Here is a 27689-nt window from a genome sequence, read left to right as displayed (position 1 = left end):
ATAACACAAAATCTGAACTTCAGAGTAGGATTCCAAAGACTTTTCAGAGATTTTGTTTTTGGTTTTAATCTTAGAAGAATTTGCCAATTACTTAGATCATCTTAACTTTTTTTTTTCCTTAAAAGCCATTGTAAATTTACCATGTGCTCTGCAGCCTTCAAAAATCATCTTTCTAATAATATTACAAGTTATCATAAAATGCTCATCATTCCAAGCAATATTATAGACTTATTCTAAATAAACTATCTCCATTTACATATATAAGTAAGCCAGTTTACGCATATAACTAAAAAGAAAATAAAACGGCAACCACTCATCTTTCTCTGGCTATTCAATTACAGGTAGACCTCTGTTTTATAAATATTTTCCCCAATGTCCAATTCTTTTACAACCAGAAAAAAAAATTTGATTGCTAAAATATATTACCACTTATTTTAAAAGAATGAGTAACCATATGAAGAATCCAAATACTAGGCAGGAAAAAAAAACAAGTTTCCCTGTTTTGTTCAAAATCAGTTACAAGTGGGGGGGGAGGGGGGAAACTAGGACACTTGGAGGGGGAGGACTCACAGTGAACAGAACAAGGATGACATGACACAGGGAAAAAAAAAAAACTTTACATAACATAGGCAAGGCTTGGGGATTATGACACCAAGTCTTGAATTTCCTCACAAGGTCTTAAATCCTCCTAACCTGGATTAGCTTTTTCTTCCAAAGCTACAAAAGAGGACAGCGTGTGATTTACATGCTTCACAGGTTAATAATATCAAGTCACTAGGGATTTTGCCAAAATATCTGAAATGAAAATGGTCTCATGAAGGAGGGGAAAGGTGTCTTGAATCTTTAAACATCGGTCTGTAAACATAATACTGTGAATCTCTGCTCGAGGCACTAGCCAACGCCTGATGATTGGCAGCCTCAAGCATTTATAACCTGACAGCTTACAGAAAGTTCCCTAATTTATGAAATGGCTGTGTCACCCAGGATCCTGAACACAATTTCACATAGGAGAAATGCCTCAACCTCCATGCTCCTGTCCCCTGCCTTTGGCTGTGGAGACCATCTCAATGCCAATGACTCCGGCGGGCCTATGCAGCCCGGACCTGGTCCTGAAGTTCCATTCTCTCGAACTGTCATCTTCGCATCTTCTCCTGAAGGTCTAAGAAAACTAGTTCTGCACCTGGTTCCCCAACTCAGCGGCCACCAGCCAACCAGCTGTTCAAACTAAAATTTCCCCAACTGGACTCTCCTCTTTATCCCATATACATCCAGTCCATGGATACACATTCTCCACCAAAGGCAAGTAAAAGGAAAATACCGAAATATTGAGAGCGATGTCCTTTCTGTTGCTGGTAGCTGTTTTTCCTTCTAATTTTTCATCTTTTTTTCAGATTTAGAAAATTGTATATGCATAGCTTTCACAACTGGAGGGGGAAACCTCATTTTTACCATAAAGATAAAACACGATACATAGTTGTTAGCTTTCCAAGACACCACAGAAGAGACATTCAAAAGCTCAAGGTTAAAATTACAAGCTTCTCTACAAAATATACAAAAAAATCAAACGAGACAAATCCTATTTCCAAAAACTCTTACCAATCAATGAAAAATTAACAACCCAAAGGAAAATAAACAAAGGATGCAAATTAGCACTTGCTAAAAGAAGAAAAGGAAATATATGAAGAGACATTTAACTTCACTGATTAAAGATAGGAAACGAGACACTTTTACATCCTTCCTAATGGCCAAGACTAAAAGATGGATGATATGAAGTAATGCTCACCACGGGAAAACCTGACATCTCATCAACCATTGGGTGGACACTAGTGTGATACTTGGAAGGGCAAGGCCCTTGGACCTATGAACATCATGTCAGTGATGTCCTTTCATCCAGTAAGTCAATTATAGGAATTTATCTACAGAAACACCTGCACATAGATACAAACACCACAGAGCATTTAAAACACGGTTCAGAAGACATCCTGACATATCAACTGGGAGGAAAAAGCATGTTGCTATCTAGTTTATTCGGTGTAGTCTCGATTTTTTTAAAAATAGCAACTTTCATGGAACTCTTTCTGTACGACAGGCCAGGTGCTATTCTAAGCCCTAAGAGCATCACTGACTCTGCTCTTCACTGTACCCCTTGGAGATAAGCACGAGTATTTATTATCTCTGCTCCACAGATGAGAAGGTAACAGAAGTTTATATTCAGATGCCCCTGAGGGCACATTTCTACCACTCTTTTTCCACAGAGACTAAACATCCCATCCCTAAGAGTCCTAGGGAAGTAGGAAGGCTATCGTCACTTGAGCATTAATGGGATGGGTCAGATGGGCTGAAGAACAAAACCAGAGCCTCCCAGTAGGCAGCGGAGAGCTGCTGTATGGGTGGAAGTGTTCTCTAGGCACCAGAAAGAATCCAAGGACACAATGGGCTGGAGATATCCGGGGCAGGGGGATTGGGGGGGGGGGGCAACAATCAGGATGATTGATTAATCAGGAAACCTCATGTCCTCTAGCTCTTCCTGTGGCTACCATTTTCATGCAGGTGCAAGCAGCAAGGTCCTGTGACAAGAAATCCAGACAGAAGATGGGCAGGGGGAACAGAGGATAGTCACACCTACAAGGCCACCAAGCCCCACGTGGCCCCAACCTGACAACTACCAGCGACAGGCTGCTCTGATGAGAAAGGGCAAGCAGGAGTCACAAATCTAAAGGCCAGCAGACAAAGAAGAATCACCAAACTGGGGGGGGGGGGGGCGTTAAAAACAGCTCTGTGGAAGAAGGGGCACACGCATGCCAAGGGAACACCGGTGTTGGGAATGAAAAATAATTTTAAATATATATAGAAATACTCTCAAAAAAAATCTGAGAGGGCACCGGGGTGTCAAAACAAATACTGGCTGCCATGAGAAAGAAAGAGAAAGATCTAAAAAAAAACAAGGCAACCAGGATTTTTAACTTAAAGCATAGTGCTCTGCAGGTTCCTCTCCACAGGGCGGGGGGGGGGGGGGGGCGGGATATGGGATGTAGTGGACACCTAACCATGGATGGGTTTTCACATTTGAGCCAGGAGAGGAGGCCAGTGGCCTCCTCTCCCCCGCCTCTCCCATCATCCATTTCAACCTCCATTCCTCTCTCTAAACTTAGAGAACCAGAGTTTTCATCTGCTTCTCCATGCTGCCCCTCCACCCCCATTTATGCACTAGGGCAAATAGAGGAAGAACTGGTCTTCACAACTGGGTATTATACACTTTCTAACCTTGCTTCTCATGCAGCAATTTCTCACAGAAACCCACGCCCACCCCAAGCCAACAGTAACATAGCTCTAATTCTGTGTAGTGGCTGCATCCTGGGCCATGGTACAAATATCCTATAAGTCAGCCACTTTTCAAGCAATGAGCATTTGTATTTTCAATATTTTGCCGCTATGATGCTACAATAAACATCCAAATACATAGGACTTTGTGTACACTTTTATTTCTAGAAGACAGAAATCCAGGAGAAGGGCTGCTTAGAAAGGTATATTAATTTTTAGTTTAATATGCATTGCCAGTCTGCTTTCCAAAGAGATTCACATCTTCTTGCTAGCAAGTGTTACTCTCCTCTATTTTTACCAGGCTGATGGGTTTGAAGTAATGGCTCATTGTGGTTTTAATCTGCATTCTTCAGCAAATGTGACTTCTTTTTCATAGGTTTGCCGGCTGTCTGCATTTGCTTTCTATGAATTGCATATTCTTGGTCCATTTTCCTCCTGGAGTTATGTTTTTCCTGCCAATTTGTAAGTTATTAATCTTAGAGGCAGTAACCCCTTTCCTGTCATACATAAGATAAACACCTCTCCCCTGATGTGTCAAGCTTGTGGGCATCAAATCCTACTTAAGAATTTCATAATTCTCCTTCACTCCAAGATGATTACAAGTGCTTTCTTACATTTTCTTATAAATTTGAACTTCTTGTGTAAGTTTTTGCAGTTTCTAGGATTTACTTCTGATTATAATGTAAGATATAGATTTATCTTTATCTACCCTCCCCCCTTAAAGAGATGGTCATGGCAATGAAAAATTAACAACCCAAAGGAAAATGAACAAAGGTTATGGCAGTACCACCCATTAAATAATGTATTCTTTTCTCAACAGTAGGAACTACTCATCTTATTATATCTTACACTCTCCTACTTTTTAATTTTTTTTATGATAGTCACAGAGAGAGAGAGAGAGAGAGAGAGAGAGAGAGAGAGAGGCAGAGAGAGAAGCAGGCTCCATGCACTGGGAGCCCGACGTGGGACTCCATCCCAGGTCTCCAGGATCACGCCCTGGGCCAAAGGCAGGCGCTAAACCGCTGCGCCACCCAGGGATCCCCACTCTCCTACTTAAACATAACATATTCTGTTCCACTGAACTACTTATGTTATCCTGTGTCAATACCGCATTGATTTGATCCAAAGACTTTCTCAGCACATTGTGATCAGTGGTTTTTTTTTTTTTTCTGTATTTGTCTGAGCTCTTCTCGAGTATTATGCATTTACTCTTCACGATTATTCAGTTCAAAAAGAAAAAGGAAAAACCCACTGCGTTGGAAATTCTAAGTGGCACTGTAATAAATACATGAATTTGATGTGTTGCATGTTTCTATTTCAGAATCTCTAAAAAGGATACAAGTCCCATACTTGTTCAATGTTTTCCTAGGTCATTTGCTGCTATTGAGAAGAGGAGTACTTGGAATTGCATTTCTGGGTGCTCATTTTCAAAACAGAAATGGATCACTTCTAGACTTATTTTTTTATCCAGTTACTTTGGCAATTTTTCCTATTGATTTTATATATACATACACACATACACATTTTTTAAAACTAGGGATTCTTAAGTTTTCTAGACATACAAACACTTCATTGTCTTATTACATTCAGTAGAACCTTTAAGACAATGATAAACAACTGTAAAAGCAGACATCATTGGAAAATTCTTAATTACAATTGAAACAGTTTTAGTATTTTACCTCTTCAGGAAACATTTGTTATGGAGGTGTTTTTGTTAAATTGTAACATATAGCCTTTTTATGTTTAGCTAATTTGTTTTTATTCCTATTTTGCTTTTTTAGATTGTGTTATACTAAGAATGGCTTCTTAACTTGATCAAATATGGCTTTCAGGCTCTCTTAAGCTGCTCCTCAACTTTTCTCCTCTACTGTATTGAGGTACAATAACGGATGATGGTGATAAAAGTCCTAATAGTCACCCTAGTTATTACTGGAACAAACTATTTTTTAAATTTAAATTCAATTAACATATAGTGTATTATTAGTTTCAGAGCTAGAGCTCAGTGATACATCAGTCTTACATAACACCCAGCACTCATTACATCATGTGCCCTCCTTAACCTTCATCACCCAGTTACCCTATCCCCCCCCCTCCAGTGACCCTCAGTTTGTTTCTATGATTAAGAGTTTCTTACAGTTTGTCTCCCTCTCTGATTTCATCTTGTTTCACTTTTCACTCTCTTCCCCTATGATCCTGTTTTGTTTCCTAAATTCCACATCAGTGAAATCATATAATTGTCTTTCTCTGATTTATTTCACTTAGCATAATATCCTCAAGGTCCATCCACATCAGTGCAAATGGCAAGATTTCATCTGTTTTGATGGCTAACAGTCCACTGTGTGTATATGCCACATCTTCTTTATCCATTCATCTGCCAGTGAACATCTGGGCTCTTTCCAAAGTTTGGCTATTGTGGACATTGCTGCTATAAAATTGGGGTGCAAGTGCCCCTTCGGATCACTACACAGGATCCTCTCAATAGATAAAGCATATGACAATGTACAGCATCCTTTCTTGATTAAAACTCCTTACCGTGTAGGGATAGAGGGAACATACCTCAGTATCATAAAAGCTATATATGAAAAGTCCACAGTGAGTATCATGCTCTATGCGGAAAAAAAGAGCTTTTCCCCTAAGGTCAGGGACACGGCAGGGATGTCCACTCTCACCACTGTTATTCAACATAGCACTGGAAGTCCTAGCCTCGGTAATCAGACAACAAAAAGAAACAAAAGGCATCCAAACTGGCAAAGAAGAAGTCAAACTCTCACTCTTCACAGACAACATGATACTCTGTGTGGAAAACCCAAGCCTCCACCCCAAAATTGCTAGAACTCATACAGGAATTTGGCAAAGTGGCAGGATATAAAAATCAATGCAGAGGAATCAGTTGCATTTCTATACACTAACAATGAGACAGAAGAAAGAGAAATTAAGAAGTTGAGCCCCTTTACAATTGCGCCGAACACCATAAGATACCTAGAAATAAGCCTGATCAAAGAGGCAAAGGATCTGTACTCAGAAAACTATAGAAGACTGATTGAAAGAAATGGAGGAAGACACAAAGAAATGGGAAAATGTTCCATGTTGATGGATTGGAAGAGCAAATATTGTTAAAATGTCTATGCTACCCAGAGCAATCTACACATTCAGTGCAATCCCTATCAAAGTAGCATCAACTTTTTTCACAGGGCTGGAAGAAATAATCCTAAAAGTTGCGTGGAACCAGAAAAGACCTCAAATAGCCAAAGGAAAGCTGAAAAAGAAAACCAAAGCTGGTGGTGTCATCACAATGCTGGACTTCAAGCTCTACTACAAAGCTGTGATCATCAAGACACTGTGGGACTGGCACAAAAACAGACACACAGATCAATGGAGCAGAATAGAGAACCCAGAAATGGGCCCTCAACTCTATGGTCCACTAAACTTTGACAGAGCAGTAAAGAATATCCAAAGGAAAAAAAGACAGTCTCTTCAATATATGGTGTTGGGAAAATTGGACAGCCACATGCAGAAGAATGAAACTAGACCATTCTCTTACACCATACACAAAGATAAACTCATAATCAATGAAAGTCCTAAAGGTAGATACAGGAACCAATCAAAATCCTAGAAGCCAACACAGGCAGGAACCTCAGTGACCTCAGCTGCAGCCAGTTGTTGCTAGACATGTCTCTAAAGGCAAGGGAAACAAAGGCAAAAATGAACCACTGGGACTTGATCAAGATAAAAAGCTTTTGCAGGGCAAAGGAAACAGTCAACAAAACCAAAAGACAACCTACAGAATGGGAGAAGGTATTTGCAAATGATATATCAGCTAAAGGGCTAGTATCCAAGACCTACGTTTGAACCAAGATCTTGATAAAGAATTTATCAAACTCAACACCCAAAGAATAATCCAATCAAGAAATGGGCGGAGACACACAAACAGATATTTTTTCCAAAGAAGACATACAAATGGCCAAAAGACACATGAAAAGATGCTCAACATCACTCATCATCAGGGAAATACAAATCAAAACTACAATGAGGTACCACCTCACACCAGTCAGAATGGCTAGAATGAACAACTCGGGAAATGACAGATGTTGGCAAGGATGCACAGAAGAGGGACCCTCTCACACTGCTGGTGGGAATGCAAGGTGGGAATGCAAGCTGGTATAGCACTCGGAAAACAGTATGGAGGCCAACAGTTGAAAACAGAGCTACCCCATGATCCAGCAATTGCATTAGTAGGTATTTACCCCAAAGGAATAAACTATTGATTATAGTGCATTAGCCTTTTGATGTACTCAAGAGTCTGTTAATGAATTTGGATTTTTCCATTTTTCCATTTACTTTCATAAATAACATTGGTCTGTACTTTCTTCTTTAAAATGTATCAGGTATTAAAATTATGCTGGTTTTAGAAAATGAACCTTAAACCTTTTCGGATTTGCTACATCCCCAAATACTATAAATAACACATTTTCTGTTTTTTTAAAGGTTAGATTTAAACTCAACTGGCAACCCATGGAGCCCTGGTGGCTTTTTCAATCACCTTTCCTATCACTTCTATATTAATTGCGGGCTTTTTTTTCCAAGTTTTCAATGCTTCTGGGATCGATTTTGGTAATTTGTAGCTTACTAAGAAATCATCCCTGTGTTTTTCTAATGTGTGTTGCCAGGGGGCTACATGTAGTGCTTTCCTACAAAGCCCTCCTGTATCTCTCCTCATTCCTATTACCTATGTTTGCTCTCCCTTTTCCTCAGGGTGATGAGAGTTTATTTTATTGGCCCTTTCAAATAACTAGTTACTGGGTTTACTTATTCTTTAAGGTTTTCTGCTTAATTAAACTTTTACCTCTGGTATCTCATTTCTCCTTCCTAGCTTTTTAAGATGTTCTTTTTCTAATTTCTTATGATACATACTCAATCTCTTCATTTTCCTTCTGCTTTAATAATGAAGGTAACTTTCCTATTCTAGGGGATATTCCCTTTTGAAGTAATCCACAATACTTATACTTTTTTAAAAAAATAAAGAACAAGAAAGAAAAATATCTAAAATGAAATTTTAAAGAGCCACAATATAATTAAGCATTAGAACTAATCTACTAGTTGGCATGCTAAGAGCAGAGGATTAATAAACCAGCAGAGACAGGAGGAAGAGGAGTCTTCACTTCCTTAGTACAGGCCAAGTCTCAACAAAAGTCTATCTTATTGCGTTGTCAGGTTTCCACCTCGCACGTCACACATTCTGGAAAAGTGACTGGATTCATATGTAGGTTAAAAAAAAATCACCACCAGAATAAATGCCACAGTCAGTATACATTCAAGCCTAATAGTAAAACTTCTATCTGTAATCAGAACAGTGTTCCAAATCTAGGGCACCACAGATTCTGCACCAACAAAAATGGACTGTTAGGTCACGATGGTAAACTTACCAATGTAAGAATGTGGCCTGATGCCTTTGAGATGCATCTTCGGGACAGGTGGATGTAAACCTTCCCAGGTAATCAGATGAACTCATCATCCAGAACCCACTCCGTTTCCAGGTTCAGCAATGTGCCATACAAGAAGCAACCTCGTCTGTGTGATTGCTTCAGACAGCAACTCCTAAAAATTGATGCCGAAGGGACAGAAAGAGGGTCTGCGTATCCCAGGATGAGTGGCTCTGACCTAATTAGAAAAGTATCTGAGGCCAGAAGCAAAGCTGCTATTTCCGTAATCCTCACTACAGGGAACTTTAGAAGACTTACAAGGTCCCAACCTGGCCTGGGGAAATTGAAGATGACACTCAGATAAAATCACATTCATTTATGCTCTACTAATTCAGAATTATTTTTATGATCTGGAAAGGTCTGGACTCAGGTTTCCATTTTTAGACCCTATGACAACAGGCAGAGAAGGAGGCTCAACCTACTTATGGGAACAAATTTTAGAAGCTCTGACTCATGTGTAAACAACCGACGTGCTAATAATTTATCTGTTGGTTAAAGCACATACTTCCAGTTGGGTTGCTACCCTCAGTCCTTTCCGAAACCAAAAAGAAATGAACATTTTCTACATTTAATTTTTACTTTGTTACTGAATGTTTTCCCCAGTGATCCCAGTAAGTAAGAGGTTATTAGTAAACCCCCATTAGTAAACCCCCCATTCCTATTAGTAAACAGGAATCATTCAGAGGTAGGAGCCATTTCATGTTCTCAAGGGTCTCTAAGCCAGTGACAAAATACATCCCCCTTCTCTTTGGGTTACAAGCACTGCTTGCAGGCAAGGACCACAATTGCACCCTACACGAACATCCTGTTTAAGTAACCTGCAGATCCTGATCAACACTCAAAGGTCAGACACTAGTGCATGTGCCAGGTGCAGAGGGTCATGTGTGTGAGTGCACCCCAAGAACATTACTGGAAGGTGGGCATGGGCACTGCTGCTACTAAGTCATAGAGATGTTACAAAGGTGGATTAAGATTCAGAGGCCCCGAGCTCTCAGGTCCCTTAGAATCTTCCGGCTGGTTCTGCACTAGACTGGCAACCCAAGTACCTTCCAAAGTTCCTACTTCCCCAGAAAAAACAGTCCTGGAGACCATGTCCCCTACACCTGGCATTCATGTATATCACCTCACTGCCTGATTCCCTTCTTCAGGGGGTAGTTACTACTCCAGACCTAGGAGTCCCAGTTCATATTCAAGGCCCAGTACTTATAAACAAATTGTTCCCAATTTCCCAGAAAAATCTTTACTAAGGGGTATTTGGTTTGCTGGGTTTTTTCCCCCTCATGCATGGCTTTTCATCTGTCAAAATTAAATAACTTGTTTCCAAGGTTCAGTGGCAAGCAGCTACTTGTTGTGGTTAAGAAATCATCTGGGGCAGCCCTGATGGCCCAGCAGTTTGGTGCCGCCTTCAGCCCAGGGCATGATCCTGGAGACCTGGGATTGAGTCCCATGTCGGGCTCCCTGCATGGAGCCTGCTTCTCTCTCTGCCTCTGTCTCTGCCTCTCTCTGTGTGTCTGTCATGAAAAAATAAAATCTTTAAAAAAGAAAAAAGAAAAGAAATCATCTGGTTGGGGGTTGCAGAACATCTGGGTAGCTCAGTCGGTTAGGTGACTGCCTTTGTCTTGGGTCGTGATCCCAGGGTCCTGGGATGGAGATCTAGGAGGTGGGCCCCCCTTCCCTGCTCAGCCGGGAGTCTCCTTCTCCCTCTGCCCCTACTCACTCTCTCAAATAAAGTCTTAAAAAAAAACTGGTGGGGCCAAAGATTCTCATTTTATCATTTGAAGTACTTAAATCTCACTTGCTGGTGGAAATTTGTCTAACTCTTCTCATTCCTAGCAAATGACTATAAGCTAAGGCTCAAAGAGGAAGGAGGGAGGCGGGTCTCATCAGGCAAAGGCCAGGAGGCCCCTGGTGCCCCAAAGAAGCTTCTTCTGTGTAAGGAGAGGTGGGGGGCCAGTATTTGCACATCACCCCCACTTCCCATCATGCTGCCGTGCCGGGTAGGGGTGCCCAGGTGGGGATGCAGGTCACATGGGTCGTGGAACCCACCTGGACCCCAGTCACATGGCCACCTGGCCTCGCCAGTCACTGTGCCGTGGCTCCAGTGGTGTGATCGCTCCCCTTGCCTCCCATCTTCTGTCTCTCTCCACTTCATGGTTTCTCCCATAGATTTCAGCCAGAATGCCAGACCTCAGGCTGGAGGAGGCAGTGGCGCCTGGGGTCGTCCAGGAGGAGACCTGCCGTGATGATGATCGGCCTGCATGCAGGCTGGAAGTCTGGGAGGGTCCTGCACTCCACACATGGGGAGCAACCCGAGTGGGTCGCAGAGCCGCCTTACTGCAGCGTAAGGACTGGGAGGCCCGAGGGAGGCCTCCTGGTGGGGAGGTTGCTGTCTGGGCACAACCTCACCAGGTAAGCAGGGTGCTCTGCGCATCCCCCTGGCCTCCCCCTCTCCCTCCCCTCCCCACACCCCCTCACCAGGGCTACAGCTTGGAGAATGGCCGGGGAGGAGAGCATCAAACATCCAGGGGTCCTGGGCAGTTCAGCTTGGCGGCAGCAAAGCAGGTAGAAAAGGGAGTAAAGGGGTCTCTGGCTGAACTAGAACCACCGCTGCCTGAATACCGTGGAAGGGGAGGGGCCCTTTTGTCACAATCCCTTTCTCTCCTTTCCTAACTACTGGTGGTTTCCACCTTGTCTCATAAGCCTTCAACTAATGACTAATGAATAGCCTTGAAATTTCACGATTCTCCTGCCTACATGGTTTCTATTCTTATTCTCTACCAATTAACTTAAATCATCTTGTTTCCCTCTCCCAATTGACAAATCCCAATTGACAAATCACTTCAGTCAAAACAGCCCAAGCTACTTATGATTATAAAACAAACTTTCAAGTATTTTTACCAAAAACATTTCTCCTAAATATAACTTCCATAATTTTGAGAAAGGCCAAATATTTTTGCCAGGTGACTATATTTATCTTTCTTTCATCTCTGTTAGTCCTTTGGCCCTTTGTGAGCACAACAGATTATGAGGGGTATTAGCTCAGTGCTCTACTGCTCACATTCCTACTGACCCATGATGTTTAAGTACCAGCTAGGAGCTGGTGACCGTAAAACCACATTAGTTCACTACCATTAAGAGGACCAGGGGTCTAAATATAATAGCAGGAAACACAAATAGGCCACAATAAATGTGGATACCTCTAATTGACTTATATTATTGACTACGAAGACCATCTTAGAACATCTTGTGATTCTCCATCAAGTGATGTTCATCAATTAGTTTAGCCTGCAACTCAAATCTTGTGTTGAGGCACTCATAGCCTATTGGATATTTGCACCTGACACACATTCTGCTCAATACAATGCTGAGTTCCTCTCCTTCCCTTTTATGTTTTCTTTTTCTTTTCTTTTTTCATTGTATTGTCAGATTCCAGAGTTGGACGGTTTCATTTCATCTCACAAGCCATTCGATCCTTTTTTTCCAGTGTTTTAGCACCTTCTTCCTCTTACACTTTTACATGTGACTCTCAGAAAGATGTACAACATTTATGAAACCTTTCATGTAATGGATGTATACTGCTACAAATGCTTTGGAAATTCTAAATTTTTTAAAAAGACTAATTAAAGCTCAAAAACAGATGCAAAAAAAAAAAAAAAAAGAAAACCAGATGCAATACCCAAGTATCATGACCCATCACCAGTCAACATAACATTAAATATCTGTAAAGTTCCAAGAGTCATTTTTATCTATCCAGATGCCTACCCATTCTCTTGGCTGGAACGACCCCATGGATCCCTGCCCAGTGGAAATTTTAAGGTTTCTATGAGACTGTGAGCATCTTGACGTTTAGGGGACTTAATTCTCTGAATTCCACATAAGCACTTGTCATGTAGACACCAAAAGCAAAATAAATGCTTATTTGTAAAGACCTAAATCATCCTTATTTTGCAAATGTATGAGTGCCTAAAAAGTAATGTGCAGAGGGATGCCATGACAAATCTCATAATAAGGTCAATTCAGACTTCCAACTCAAAAAAGGCTGAATTTTTATTTAGAGTCCTTCTGGTTACTTTCTGCGGCTAGAAACAATGGCTTTTTCACAGCAGCTGATTTGAACTGGATTCACTTAAACCAGGCTAAGATTTCCTAGTACAAATTTTAAAGTACTGGAAAAAAATTCTTTAATCAATTACGCCCTTATAAATTGCAGTACATAGTTGTTATTTTTCAAACGCAACAAGTTTTTAGGGTCTGATTCACTATGTGTCTTCTCAGACAGTCTGGCAGGACTTAATTTATCTGAGAGATCAACTACCAAAAGGAGAATTTCATGTAATTATATAAAAAGTAAAAAGAATTTGAAAAATGTTTTTTACCAGTCATAGTTAATTTTAACACACGCTAATTTGGGTACAGCTAACATAGTTTACAAAAAAAAAAAAAAAAGATCATCTGCTTTCTTAGTATAAAAAGCTGCCTTTAAAAGTAAACTTCTTATTCTTGTACATTTACCAACACTCCATGTTAAACAAAAGTCTTTCCTCCAATGGTCTAAACCTCAGCACTGCACCTAGACCATCACTTCCTCTTTCCAGAAACTGACCTTCCAGCACTGAACTGTAAGAGACACTGGGAACCCTGAATCCAGCAGTAAAAGATTTTATTTTTATTATGCTAATGATTTCAAAATGTAGTCACTTTAGCTGCCAACTCAGTTTGTGGATAATTTAAGGAGTAATTTCCAATTAGGTTTTTATTTAAAGTATGCATTGAGGCCTAATATTATCAGTTACACACACACACACACACACACACACACACACTCCACAGCAGCAGCAAAGAAACCAATAATAATGCAAATGATGATGACTATGACGATGATGAGGAGGGAGCTCTTCCGTGGTGGTAATGCACCACCACTAGCAAGCTTTTTAAAGCCCTTAACATTGATTTTTTTAAAATGCGCAATAAACTTAAAAAATTAAAACACCCCAATTCACACAGAGTCATGAAATAAAAGCAAAGGTCCTTGCCCAACATGTGATACATGATGTAAGAGAGAAATCCAGAAGGATGAAGGCTGTGCATGAAGGAAATGTAGAGGGCAGCACCACCCAGAAAGGACCTTAGCCCTGGAGACTAATTCTCACCCTCTGTGAGAAAGGCTGAGAAGGGCTGGCGTGGAGCAGAACATATTTGCTGAGAAGGAGCCTGCACTGTCCCTGTTGATAAAACACAGCTGTGTCCCCTCCTGAAGTAGGCCACCAGACCAGCACCCCCAAATTGGACTGTGCATGAGTTACCTGGGAGCCCAGCAAGAAGCAGACGAACTCAGTACACATCTGGGCAGCGTCCAAGATTCCACACGTCTAACAAGCGCCCAGGTGATGCTGCTGGTCCACGGACCATACCACCTGGCTAGTGATGGGCAGAGCAAGAGTTTAACAGAAAGGCCATCAACTCACTGCTGGGCAGGGCACAGGGGAGCTGGGCTCATGCTCTCCTCTCACTTCCCGGGGTCTCCAGCCCCTCATCTGTTAACACCAGAAGAACGAGCCCATCTCTAAGGTATCTTTCCAGCTTTAAAAACCTGGGGCAGAAGGGGAGGCTGATAGTCTGAAGAGCTACACCTCCTAAGTCAGGTGTTGAAGAGAAGACCAGAGCTTGAGGGAATGTGAGCTTCCCAAGCGGTTGTACTTCTACCCAGACAAGACTGGAAGAATTTACTTGCCTCTTTCATCTTATCCCTTTATCCCCACTGGAATGCCTAGACAAAAATACAAAATGATGTGTGCACAAGGCTATCTACTGAAAAACAATGGACAAGTCTGGGAATAACCCTAATGTCCATCAGTAGGGGATTAACTGAATAAATTCTAATACATTCATATTGGGGTGTACTGCACAGATGTAAAAATATGTGAGGAAATTCTCTATATACTGATAGTAAGAAAATTGTGAAAAAACAAAGGAACAAAAACTAACAATATATCAAGTTGGCGCTGTAATCATATACAGAAACATCATCTCACTTGACTTTAAAATGTGTTTTTATTGTACATCCCTAATGGGATATACCGCAAGGTAAAAAGAATTGTAAAGAAACATTAAACTGTATCCAATAGCAGTAAGTGGCAAAATGCTAGTAACTGCGTAAGCTGGGTGATGGGATTTCATGATACTGTTGGCCATCATGCCATTTCCTCCTGTTTTTGTATACACTTGAATAATTTTTTTAAAATCGACTCTTCAAGGAAACTTTAATGTTAACACACATGCAAACCAGGGGAGAATGCAAGAAAGCACACAGCTGGGCAGCAAAGCTGACCTTAGTCCAAGGTGAATGTCAAGGTTCTTAATATAAAATGTACCGTGCAGGTAGGCAAGGAGAGAAGGGATGGTTGGCTGACCCCCTACTACAATGTAACATATTCCACATCTGTACAGACTTTACCGTATTCAAATACATTTTGTATGACCTCATTCTGTTTTCACAACAAAATTTCTGATGACTAGTACACTGCTAAACTAAGGTAATTGGCTCAAACTGGTTCAATCCCAAGCTCTCCTCTGTCCAGGTCCCTTGGTTTCACGTCCAGTACCCACACCAGCAGAGGAGGGTGGTGGGGGCCAGGAGCCTCAGGGCACCACCAGCAACTGCAAGTCTGCAGGTCCAACTTTAAAATATGCATGCCGATTTTCATTCCCGACCGAATATATACATGTTTGACACTTTTAGTGGCTTATCAAATAGGCCCCCATGTATATTTTGTATCTTTATGAACGCAGGAACCACCGTTCCTTATTCCAGTTTCAGAGGCATTGAATTACACCAGGCTGCACAGTGACATCTGTCACCCAGATGCCTTTGGAGGCCCAGCAAAAAAAAGGGACACGTCCCATTGTCCAACTAGCACATTGCTGGTAGCATTCCCAGCCGACAGTGTTTCAATTGGCACCTACAAATACACTTTCTGTTGATGTAACTTTTTAACCTGAAATTTCTGTCTGGTCTTTTAAATATACCACCTAGAAATGAGTCAGTGCGATGGCAGGCAATTAACATCACGTAACATGGCTTGAAATTGCTCAAACCGATTTGGGTGCATTTTGGAAAGAGGTACTTCATGGCTATCCTGAGCAGAAAGCTGAGAGGTAAACAAGGAATTCAGCTCTGCGGCAGCCTATTCCAAAGAAGAAAAAAAAATCACTAACATTTACTACCATGTCCTTTAATAAAATGGTAGTTAAAAAAAAAAATTAGACCTTTTTAAGAGAACAGCTTAGACTTACAGAATTATCCCAGAGATAGTACAGGGAGCGCCCATATACCACATAATCTGGTTTCCCCCATTATTAAATTTTACATTAGTTTGGTACATTTGTTACAATTAATGAATCAAGGTTGATACATTATCATTAACTGAAATCCCTGCTTTATTCAGACTTCCTGTTTGTCCCCTAACGTCCTTTCCCTGTTCCAGGATGCAACTTTGATCTTCCCACAATTTCAAATTCACTGCCCGGGAAGGTTATTTCAGCAAATATGATAAATACAAGCATAAAGGACTAAAACGATGCTTCTCAGAGGCAGAGAAATGCAAATATTGGATGAAACGTCATCAAGAATCAGCTCTTCCACAGACCAACCTTGATCTAGAGCTCCAGTGACCATCCTCTTAAAGAACCTGTCGAATAGGTAATGAATTTCCAGGTGTGAAAAGTGAGTTATGGTATCAGGAACACCAATGTGGAAGTCAGGTTCAGATACCAAGGCTGGGCCAGTCATGCTAGGCTTTTGTATCATTAACTCAGGCCAACTCCTGGAGTCAGAAAAATACAAAATGCTTCTGTGGGGACTGCCGGGCCCCAAAGGCATGTCAGCCACTGCCCCATCCCCAAAGTTAATTCGATCCAATGAAGAAGTCAGAAGGAAAAAAGGATAGAAAGTTAACCTGAAAGATTTCAGAGAGCAAGGCAGGATGACAGCTCATGTGGGGGAGGTGAGCACAGGATTAACTGGAGGTGAATGCATTAAGTGCTTCCGCACAAACTGCCCTAAGAACTGAAACAGGGAGGGAAGAAACCACGTCAGAATTATTAGAAAAGGAAAGCCCACATTTCTGGGCTTGAGTTGGTCTCAAAGGAGAAGGTATTAGACTAAATGGATTCTGAAATCCCCTCCTGGGGCGCCTGGGTGGCTCAGCGGTTGAGTGTCTGCCTTTGGCTCAGGTCGTGATCCTGGGGTCCCGGGATGGAGTCCCGCATTGGGCTCCCTTCGGGGAGCCTGCTTTTCCCTCTGCCTGTGTCTCTGCTTCTCTCTGTCCCTCTCATGGATAAATAAACAAAATCTTTTTTTTTTTTTAATCCCCTTCTGTGTTGAAAATTCAACAATTTCTTCTCATGTTGGTTGCCAACAGCACAGTGGGGTTAGCAAGAGAGCCACCTGCCCCTGTCTGGGTCACGGAAGGCCTCTGAGGCACGCACACAACCAGGTCTCCCCACCAGCTGCCGAGGTGCAATTCCACACACGGGGAGCTTCTCCTGACAGGTGAACAGGAATCAGAAATCCTCCGCTCAGGCCGATGGTGCTTAGCAAACTATCTAGTCACTACTAGATAAACTACATTCAAATAAGAGCCTTTGCCCGTAATCTGAACTTAAGAGACATTTTACTATCTCGAAGCTCTGTTATATAAACCACATGCTCCATTAATTTGTTAATTCTACCAGGCCCCATTGAGCACTTTTGCAAAACAACAACAAACAAAAAACTACCTTTAACTCATTCATGGAGAGGCTATCCAGAGATTTCAGATTTTTGGTGACATTTTAAATTTTGTATGTCCTGTATTTATAGCAAGGATTCTGTCGGAACTACTGACACTTTGGTTAGACACTTCTTCATGGTGGAGGGTCATCCTGTGCACTGTGAAAGGCCAAGCAGCATCCCTGGCCTGTTCCCACTAAAAGACAGTCAAAAATGTCTCCAGACATTGCCAAATGCCCCCTGGGAGGGAGGAGATAAAACTGTCCCTGGTTGAGAACCTTTGCCTTAAACGAATTCATGAGATCTATAAATAAATACAATATTATTTCAATAGAGATTAAATAACATTTAAAAAAAATCCTTTACCCAGTCCATATCTCTACCCATATTGTCTCAGAAAACATTATCACCATGAATGACTGAAGAGGCAAAATTAAGGTTTTCCTTCCATTATTGAGTTAGTACTTTTTAAAACAAGAAATAAATACAATGTATAGACTTGATAATTCCCCAGAAACAAGGAATTGGGGTTAGAAATCATTCTTAATTTGTTCCATCCCAGGATTCTAAAGTAAACATCAGATTCTACACGCAGCAGCCGAACCAACCAAGCACAAAGCACTTGGTCTGGGAAAGAAGCCAAAACGGACAACTCATGACCACTGGGTGCCACCCAACCTACCCACATTCCACCTCAGAGGACCATGGGCACACCGCCCGAGGGTCATTTTGCCACCAGCGATTAAAACAGACCCCATTCCCTAAAAGAAGATTAAGGCCAATGAAAGAAGAAAGAGCTAATTTAAGTGTGTGCCTCATAAATGCCTCAGGCTAAGGTCCCGAGGCTCCCGACAAGTCACTCAGCTTCATTTGGGGGTGGGGAGGAGAGAAATACTTCTATCATCAACAGTGAAATAGGACCAGTAAGTTCTTTAGAGACTACAGGTTTGGTTGCCACTGGCTTTTTTTAAAAATTACTGGTTGTGAAAGCCGTTTCTTAAAAACCATCAACACATCCCTCATTTCTGTGGTCATGGAAGCTATTCCTTATCTTCTCCTTGGTGTACAATGTGAACGTGTACAACTCACCACCACAATGTATTTAGGTTAGGAGACAACAGTTAACTCTATCCAGCCTCTGGCCGCAAGGCCATGCCAAGGCCTCTACCCTTCAGGAGGGGAAGTCCACTGATGTCCTTTTGGAAAGAAGGTGAGGAGAGCAGGTGGTTGCCAAGGTGGCTTAGAGACCCAGGCCATCGGCTCCTGGACTGGGAGATGTTGCTCACCCAACATCATCACCACCACCCGAAGGAGAGTGTGAGCAGCCCTCTCGAACACAGGCAGAAAAGAAAAGAAAAGAAAAGAAAAGAAAAGAAAAGAAAAGAAAAGAAAAAAGAAAAGAAAAAGAAAAGGAAAAGAAAAAAAGAAAGAAAGAAAGAAAGAAAGAAAGAAAGAAAGAAAGAAAGAAAGAAAGAAAGAAAGAAAGAAAGAAAGAAAGAAAGGAAGCAGGCTCAGCACCAGAGCTCTTCTAGATGGATCTCTGGGTTTCAGGAGCCCTCTGCAGCTGCTGCCTTCCACTGAGTATCTCTGCTTCCACCCCATCTGGCTCACACCAAATCTGCACACCCCACCACCCCCCTGCCAGCCAGCCACCCCCAGGGAAAGAGCACACATAACGAGAGAACTGGCTGTGCCCAGTTTCTACAGGTGGGCAGATGGCTGGCAGAGAATAAACCACAGGGGAGGACCAGGGAGTTCAGCCTGTGTGGTACTAACCAAGCTAAACGTTAATCACGGCATAGGATCATTTACATTAAAGATCATTAACCAGGAGCTCAGGCTTCTTGGCAAAGAATGAGAGTTCACAAGCTGAAAAAATGCATTTAGATAAAGTCCCAGCCTCTTGTTGCCAAACACAGCATTTGGGTCATTTCAGGAGAAGGGCACCTCAATGGCACAGAAGGCCCAGAACCAAACAGGGGCATCTGGCGAGGACTGGGCGTGGGGTGGGGGCACTTTTTTCTTTTCTTCCAGAGTGTTCTCCACCCAGAGCCGCAGCTAATTCTTTAGGGTTTATTTTCTTCTTCCCTACCCCTTAGGAGGTGTAGGTGTCACCTCATATGCAAGGCAGTTTCCAGGTAAGGAATTATAAACAGCTAAGGTGTGCAGAGTTTGTCTCTCCAATTTTCCATTTCTTGGTCGAAACATCTCCTTTTAAGGCGATGGTTTCGACTCCACGATTAGGAGCCACACAGGAGGAGGACGGCATTTCCCTGTTCACGAAGCTGCTCTCTGCCTTTTCTCCCACCTCCAGGGACCCAGCAGCCCTCAATTCTCACGCAAAACCACAAGCCATCATCAAGCAAACAGGGTCAGAAGTTCAATTTCACACATTACAAACAGCCACGGTTTTGAAGACTTCTGACAAGTGTTCTTCCTGACACACTGCAAGTGGCTGCACGGGGTCAGGCTTCCTCCACGCACACCGTCCTCCCCAGCTCAGATGAGCACCAGCTCCTCGGCCACCCTCGGGTGCAGGCAGCCCCACACTTCCTTGTTGCTATGGACCCACCCAAAAAGAGCAAGCATTGCCCTGCTTTTTTATTCTGGTATTACATAATTCAATTTCCCTCCAATTAGATATTTGCCATAAAGCATTTTTGTGACCGAAGTAAAAAGAAAAACAAAAACACCAGAACCACACTAATTCTTGCTAGTAAGATTCATCTGAGATGGACAGACAGCGGATTCATGGAGATTGATTTCTGTAGATATTTGCAACAGCCTTTCACGTGAGGACTCTAACTTAAGAGTCCAGAAAATGGAAGTGCTGGCTTTTTATTTTCTCTTAAGGGGAATACAAGTCTATCTGCCTGGAGCCCGGAAAATGTGGGGGAAAGATGATCAGTCACCTGATTCACAATTCTGCAAAGTTCCTAAGAGGATATCCATCCACAGAAGAGCAAAATCATTTAATCTGCGTGAAGACAAGTGGAAAACTAAAGTTAGGAGTCATGTGACTCATCCTCAAGCATTTCCTGTAAAGGTTATAAAACAAGGGAGGTGTGCGAGGAGGTCAATCTACAACAATGAAGAGGCACGCCTGTCCCACCATGACCTATCTGACAGCATTTGCTACGTTTAAATTAAACTTAACAATGAAGTCTAACAAGAAAACATTTTAGATAAAAGACCTATCCTCATTTCACCTGGAGTTTTTGTACCAAATTTCCGAACTCTGCACGACAGATCCCTTCACTGTGTCTATTTTTGACATTTCAGGAACACAGTCATGACAAATGCAGTAATTTATTCATAAAAGGGTGTGGGGGGCGGAAGAGCGCTATCTGTAATAGTTTTTCAGAGCATTGGGAAAAAAAAAACAGGTCTCAAACCAGGATGACATAGGTTAAACACGTAATTAAAATATTTCACTGTACAGATTTTGGTTTCTGAATCATGCCAAGCGTGTTGAATTGGCACAAAAGGAAAAAAAAAAGATCAGATAATTCCCCCAATTCTGACATAATTTAGATCAAAGCTAACAGATCCATTATAAAGAGAATGTTCTCCTGCCATTAAGCAGGGAAAGCGAAGCCCTTTGTGGCACTTACCGGATTCTGGGCAGGAAGAGGAGAGAGTCGGGGAGAGGCCAGTGTAGATGCAGATGGTTGTCTGTTTCCCCTGACAACAGCAGCAGGGAGGAGAAATCCCGGTCTCTGCCGCTCGCTCCCCCCCGTTGACAGGTGATCAGCAGCCTGGGCGGGAGGTGTTTCCAGGGGAGGGCTCCGCAGCCGCTACGGCCCAGGTGGGGCTACCGCCCAGGTGGGGCTCCAGGCACGGCCACCCACCCCAGGCACCCTGAGCCCTACTGGCTGGTGCTGTGCCGGAGCCTGTCTGGGCTGGAAGCTGCTGCTGATGCCTGCGCCTCGATCAAATCAGGAGCAAATTCAAATGTGGGGAAGAGGGGAAGCCGCTCATCTGAGGCAGCAGAACCAATGACTACAGGACCAACTCGGTGGCTTCAAGAGACAGAAGACCCGGTCCCACGACGCTGCCCCCGCAGCAGAACACCCATCAGGAAGGCTGACAGCCAGCTGGCCTATGAGAAACGCACACATCTGGCCTGGCCGAGGTGACCCCGGGACCTTAGGAACCCGAAGGCACACAGAATGTCCCTTTTTTGAAAATCAATGGCATTTCCCCTTAAAACATTCATGCCGCTGTTGAAAGGAAGGACACTCAAGGAAATGAAGAAATCCTTCTGGATACTGGTCTTTCAGTAATTGCTCAGTTGCCCTCCTCTATGTGGAATGAGCACGTGAGGAACGAGATCCCTGCGGGGAGAAACTGATCCCAGTCCATGGGCCTGTGGCCCCGTCCACATTCACGTACCCTCCCAAAAGCTTGTGGCTCTGATCATACTGTCCTCAACTAATCACCCCTTTTACCAACCCTTGATGTAAAAGCTGATCCACATACACATCCAACAGCAGATGTTTCTCCCACTCTCTATTCTAACCAACATCTCCAACAGGTTGGGGGGGGGTCAAGGTAAAAATCATTTTGGCATCCGAGGGGCAAAAGCTAGATCATGGGGCCCCAAAGTCCACACCCTGGCAGGTGTACCAACTTGCAGCCAGAGTTAGAGGAGGTTTCTGACCCAAATTCCTTGTAACATTCCACGCTACAGGGCCAAAAACATTCACGTGCCCACTTCTGAGAGTTGAGAATGTTGATGGGGGGAGAAAAGCACTTAACTGAGCCAGAAGTCTTTTTCTTTAATACTTCCTTTTCAAAGGCAATGATTTCTTCATATGAATTCAGGGGCTGGTTAGTATACTAGTCTCTCATAGGGATGACAATGGCCCGAGTACCCTCTTCGGAGCTGGGCTTATAGAGACCTTCGATGGGAGGGGGAGTCCCAGAGTCCCGCCGGGGCCAAGAAGCTGTCATCACCATCTGGTGGTGACTCTTGCATATTGCAGTCATGGGCCCCACACCATCGTCAACCCATCCTTCTAGAAGGGGCTTACTGGAATTCCTGCTTTACGGAGTTTCTGAAAAATGAGTTTGGCTGCTCAAGGACAACCCCTCTTTTTTTTTCTTCCCCACATCTTCTTCCCCCACCCTCCTTCTTTTCCATAGACTTTTGATCAGGCTACTAATTACAAGGGGGAGGATAAAGTTCTGTTCATCCCTATCTCTTCTGTCTCCAATCCAACACCTGGTGATTTGGGTTACAAAGAATGACATCCCCAAGACAGAGAAAACAGGAGCAAAGAGCTGGTATAAAACACAACAGCCAAGAGCCAACTGGAAGATACAGGCAGGCATCACTACCAAGGAAAGAGACCAGCTGAAGACCCAGGACATAACAAAGAACGGGCTACCTTTGAGTAAAGCCCTGGCCAGTGAGCAACACTTAGATGGGTTCAGGGGAGTTGCTCTGTGCGGCTGGAGGGCAGAATGTGCTGGAAATCAGGTCACAAAGAGCGGCCCATCAGGTAATGTTTGAAAAAAAAAAAAAAGTTCCTACCCACTTCACTCCTCCAAAGACTTCATCCATCCCTGGTGAATATATTTAGGTCCAGGGGGACCTAAATTCAAAAGCAGGTGACAACCTCAGGGAAAATATGCCAGAGAAGTGAGGACCACGGAAAAGAAAAATTCATATTTAAGGAGGTATGGGATAGATAGGCTCTACAACAACAGAAGGGGTTTCTAAGCAAGTACCGGAAAAGACAGTACATATGGGTTTTATAGGCAGCTGTAAAAGGCCTGGGTGACCAGCTGTGCCACAGCTGGTCGCATCTTTCTTCATATAGTAGCAGCAGCTGCTTGGAATATAAAAGAAGACGTCCCCTTTACTTACAAATGCAGATAGGATTTCTCAGGACTTTATACCCCGTAAAATGGCCTTTCTTTTACCTACATTACCTCCAGAGGTTACCTGCAACAATTAAAACATTAAGTACCTGACCAAAATTTAGATTTTCTATAGGCATACCTTGGAGACATTTCAGGTTCAGTTCCAGACCACCCCAGTAAAGCAAGTATCAAAATAGTGGGAGTCAAATGAATTTTTTGGTTTCCCAGTACATATAAAAGTTATATTTACACCAGACTATAGTCTACTACGTGTGCAATAGCATTAGGTCTTTAAAAAATGCAAATACCTTAATTTACAAATACTTTATTGCTAAAAAGCACTAACCACATCACCTGAGCTTTCAGTGAGTTGTAACCATGGATCACAGGTCACCATAACAAATATAATAATGAATACATCTGAGACACTGGGAGAATCACTAAAATGTGACACGGAGACACACAGTGACCAATGCTGTTGGAAAAATGGCACCAACAGATCGGCTTGATACAGGGTTGCTACAAACCTCCACTTTGTGTTCAAAAGCAGGATCTGTAAAGCCCAGCAAAGCAGGTATGCCTGTACCAGATTAATTCAAGAGGTGGCTTTCATTGTCTGCCAATCAAATGTATATTTTTATATACTCTCGTATATAAAATAGCTCGCCAGTATTACAATTAGTTCTCTCCTAAGTGTATAAGTATATAAACAGGAAAAAAAGATAAAATAGCTTTTGTTAAGAAATACAGTCCGCATACAGTCCTCCACCACCCATTACACTGGCCTTGCTCTCTTTTCAGCCACTTTAGGAACCTCGGTGGTGATCACAAGCACACCCCGAGGCCCTACAGGCTGCTGTGTTATGCTGGAACAGGACAATATCCACCTTAAATATTGATTCTTTAAAACAATCAGAACTTAAGCAAGCAGGCAGAAAGACAACTCCATGCATTAACACGTTCCCCCCTTCTTAAATGTCTGGAAATCTATGGCCTATGTTCAAGGGCCACGCTGAGCTCAGATTAGCAGCTGATGATGAATTCCTGGAGGCCCGAAACTCTTGTGTTCTCTGGCTCCCAGCACATCACCGTGGACACGAATAGACAGGAAGTTCCACTGAAAGACTGAAGCAAGGGCCTGTGGGCTGCACTCCCACCAACCAACCCAGGAAAAAGCAGCGACACAGGCATCGGGCTAGGCAGGAAACGAAGGAACCGGAGCGTGTCCAAGGCAGCCCAGCAAAGACCATGACGGCGAGCGGTACAATCTCTAGCCTGGATGAGCCAGGAGTCAGGAGACCCACAAACTAACCCTGATGATGCCATGAACTACCTTCTCTGCTTGATTTAAGGCAACTTAACATCTTACCCTTCCTGAAATCAGCAAGAGTCGTAGAAGAATCTGCCCGCCACCTTCTCCTTGCGCTACTCAATCAATGGGCACCCTACATACAGTCAATGGTGCTGAAGACTGGGAATCATTTGTGATCCTGAGCACACATTTAATCTCTTGATCCCAGAATGCTCGTATGTAAGGCACACAGTCCCTTGTCCTGCGGTTTCATGATCCAGGCTCATATAGGAACCCAGGCTTGAAAATCCAACTCCGATGCTATCTCATTCAGCAAGCACTTATCAAGCTGCTGCCATGTGCGGAGTACCATGCTGGCACTGGGGCTTCCGGGATGGAAGGGCCGGCCATCTGGGTCTTATTTGCCTGATGCCTTCAATATGTATCATCTGTGCACCCAATTTAGGATTTAGCTCATACACCACGTTCTACATTAATGTAATGGTTTTCTAAGGAGTCCATCTCACCAGTAACACTTTATGCTACAGAGTAAGGGCAATGTCTTCCTTAGTAATTTGCCAATTATCCCGGAGCCAGTCTTCTCACAGCCTCAGCCCAGGGAAGTCAGCTGCAAAACCCAAACAGAGAAACAGCTTCTGAACTCTGAAATTGCGGCCACCATTGCTGGGCCTTTGGGCTCAGAGCTTCACTTACTTCAGCACCATTCTGAACAGGCTTCATTATGTAGCTTCCCATTACAAAGATCAAGCTTCTAATCTTCAATAAAGTGTAGTAAACACTGCAGCTTCTGCTATAAAAATACAAATATACTGGGCACCTAGGTGGCTCCGTGGGTGAGCATCTGCCTTTGGCTCAGGTTGTGATTCCCGGGGCCCTAGGATCAAGTCCCGCATCTGACTCCTCTCGGGGAGCCTGCTTCTCCCTCTGCCTATGTCTCTGCCTCTCTCTGTGTCTTCATGAATAAATAAAATCTTTTAAAAAAATCCAAACTTACCAGTAAAGAAAAAAAAAGTATCCATTGTATCAAATGTCAACTAAAAATCTCAGCCATTATAATTATCAGTACTCCACTCAGCAACTGAGTTTGTCATTTTAAGCTCTTTTAATCACTGCTTTAGTTCTCTTGAAGGTGCAAGAAGATGGATTTAAACAACAGAGGTAAAAGGTCAATCATGAGGTTCAAATCACAGGTGCTCACTCACTAAAGAAGTAATTTTCTTTTTCTAAAACTGAAGCTTTTCCGATCTTTACGAAGGCAATGTAGATTCCTTACAGGAGAATTACACACACACACACACACACACACACACACAGGTGAAGGAAACCCAGGAATCCGCTTCTCTAGGATTATTAACACGTTAGCACGTTACCACCCTTTCAGATCGTCTATATTTCTGTTTGTATAGGTTTCCTATAGAAAGATGGGTTCAAATTATACAGATCCATCTGTAACTTACTTTTTCATTGGCTATGTTTCCATGTCATCACATACCTGCATCATTTTTAACAGCTTCATACTATTCTGTTTTAGAGATCTACTACAATTCAACTATTTTAGATTGTTTTAACCATCATTATGATAAACAATGCTTTGTAGGGAACAAGGGCATGCTGCACCCAAATACGTCACTTTGACATGATGATTATTTTGAGTTAAAAAGCGATCAAACCCTGTAGATTCAGGACAAGCTCTTTAACTCCCCCGCAACTACCTAAAAAGGAGTTAGAGGGGCCTGCTCCAGGAACAGTGATCAACATAGATAACGACAGTATTCTATGAACCAGGTTGAGTTTTTGGACAAAGAAGAACCTAACCTAGCAAGGTCTCTTTGATCAAGTCCTCTGTGTCCCATTGTCTCTGAGCGGCCCAGGAAACATGTATTTACCAAACACTGACTCTTTTTCATCTCCTTGTGAACTACAGTCCTTCCCCTGGAAGCCCAGACCCCTCGCCCCCCACCCCCTTCTCCTTAGTTCAGAATGACACATACACCTCCCTGTGCTTGTCGTTGGGATTTCCCTGTCTGTGTGAATTCCCCTTACTTACCCTACTGAAGTTGATTTTCTCCTGTTACTCTGTCTTATGTCAATCTGACTTAGTCTGGCTAGCAGGACCTTGAAAGCCACGGGACATTCTTGCTCCCTGACGGCTCCATCCTTAGAGCTAATCCTCTGGATGTATATGTAAAATATAAATATTGTATAAAACATATATCATGCATATGTGTGTAACATATACATATATCCTTAGGATATACAGACATAATACATTCCAAGCTATTTCCTTAGGAGGAGAGTTTTCTGAAGTAGGTTAGGTAGATCATCAGGGATGTACATTTTTCTTTCAATATATCAATATCATTCAATAAGATACTTAAGAAAATTTAGAAAATATAAAAAACAAAAATAATTGGTATTCCTACCCCCTGATAGGTGTTAATTTTTTTTTATGGTGAGCCCATTCCAAGCTCTTCTATGTATGTATGTATGTATGTATGTATGTATGTATGTTCTTCTTTTTCCCAAATTTTAGTAAAACTGTGCCTAAAGGAACACTTGGTTGGTTTTAATTCTTAAGAGAATTCCATAGGAAATATTCAATTTATCTACTTTAATAGCATGAATCAAACATTTATTTGGGAAGTCCTACTGTGGGCCAAAAGAAAGCCAATCTCAAAGTAGGTTAATAAACACTTTATTCATGGTCTTCCTGAGGACTGTGGCCCAGGCTTTCAGTATCTTTCAGGCTGCCCTGATGATTAGCTACAGGTAAGGGACAGGTGGGGCTAGATAGGTGGTCAGGGAATCGGGCTCACAAAAATCCCAAAAATGTGGAGGTGAAAGGAAACCAGAGATAAAGAAGCAAACCAGACCATTCTGTCCTAAGTGCCAGAGGTAGGGTCTTGTTATTACAGCCACATGTGACCAAAAAGAA

General features: G+C 42.6%; 1 protein-coding gene across 4 annotated transcripts in view; it reads right to left on the bottom strand.

Moving 5' to 3' along the window:
• NEDD4L (NEDD4 like E3 ubiquitin protein ligase) overlaps positions 1 to 27689 on the bottom strand; it is a 340490-nt gene that overhangs the window by 181113 nt on the left and 131688 nt on the right. The window contains exon 1 of one of the 4 annotated variants that reach the window (XM_041739419.1): positions 21186 to 21351. The exons of the other annotated variants lie outside the window; for them this stretch is intronic. The gene's annotated coding sequence lies outside the window, so the exon portion shown is untranslated. Of the gene's footprint in view, positions 1 to 21185; positions 21352 to 27689 lie in introns of those variants that run through there. 4 annotated transcript variants of the gene reach the window in all.

Source organism: Vulpes lagopus, chromosome 24, assembly GCF_018345385.1.
Source record: "Vulpes lagopus strain Blue_001 chromosome 24, ASM1834538v1, whole genome shotgun sequence".
Taxonomy (NCBI): domain Eukaryota; kingdom Metazoa; phylum Chordata; class Mammalia; order Carnivora; family Canidae; genus Vulpes; species Vulpes lagopus.
This window is presented reverse-complemented; position numbering and strand designations above follow the sequence as displayed.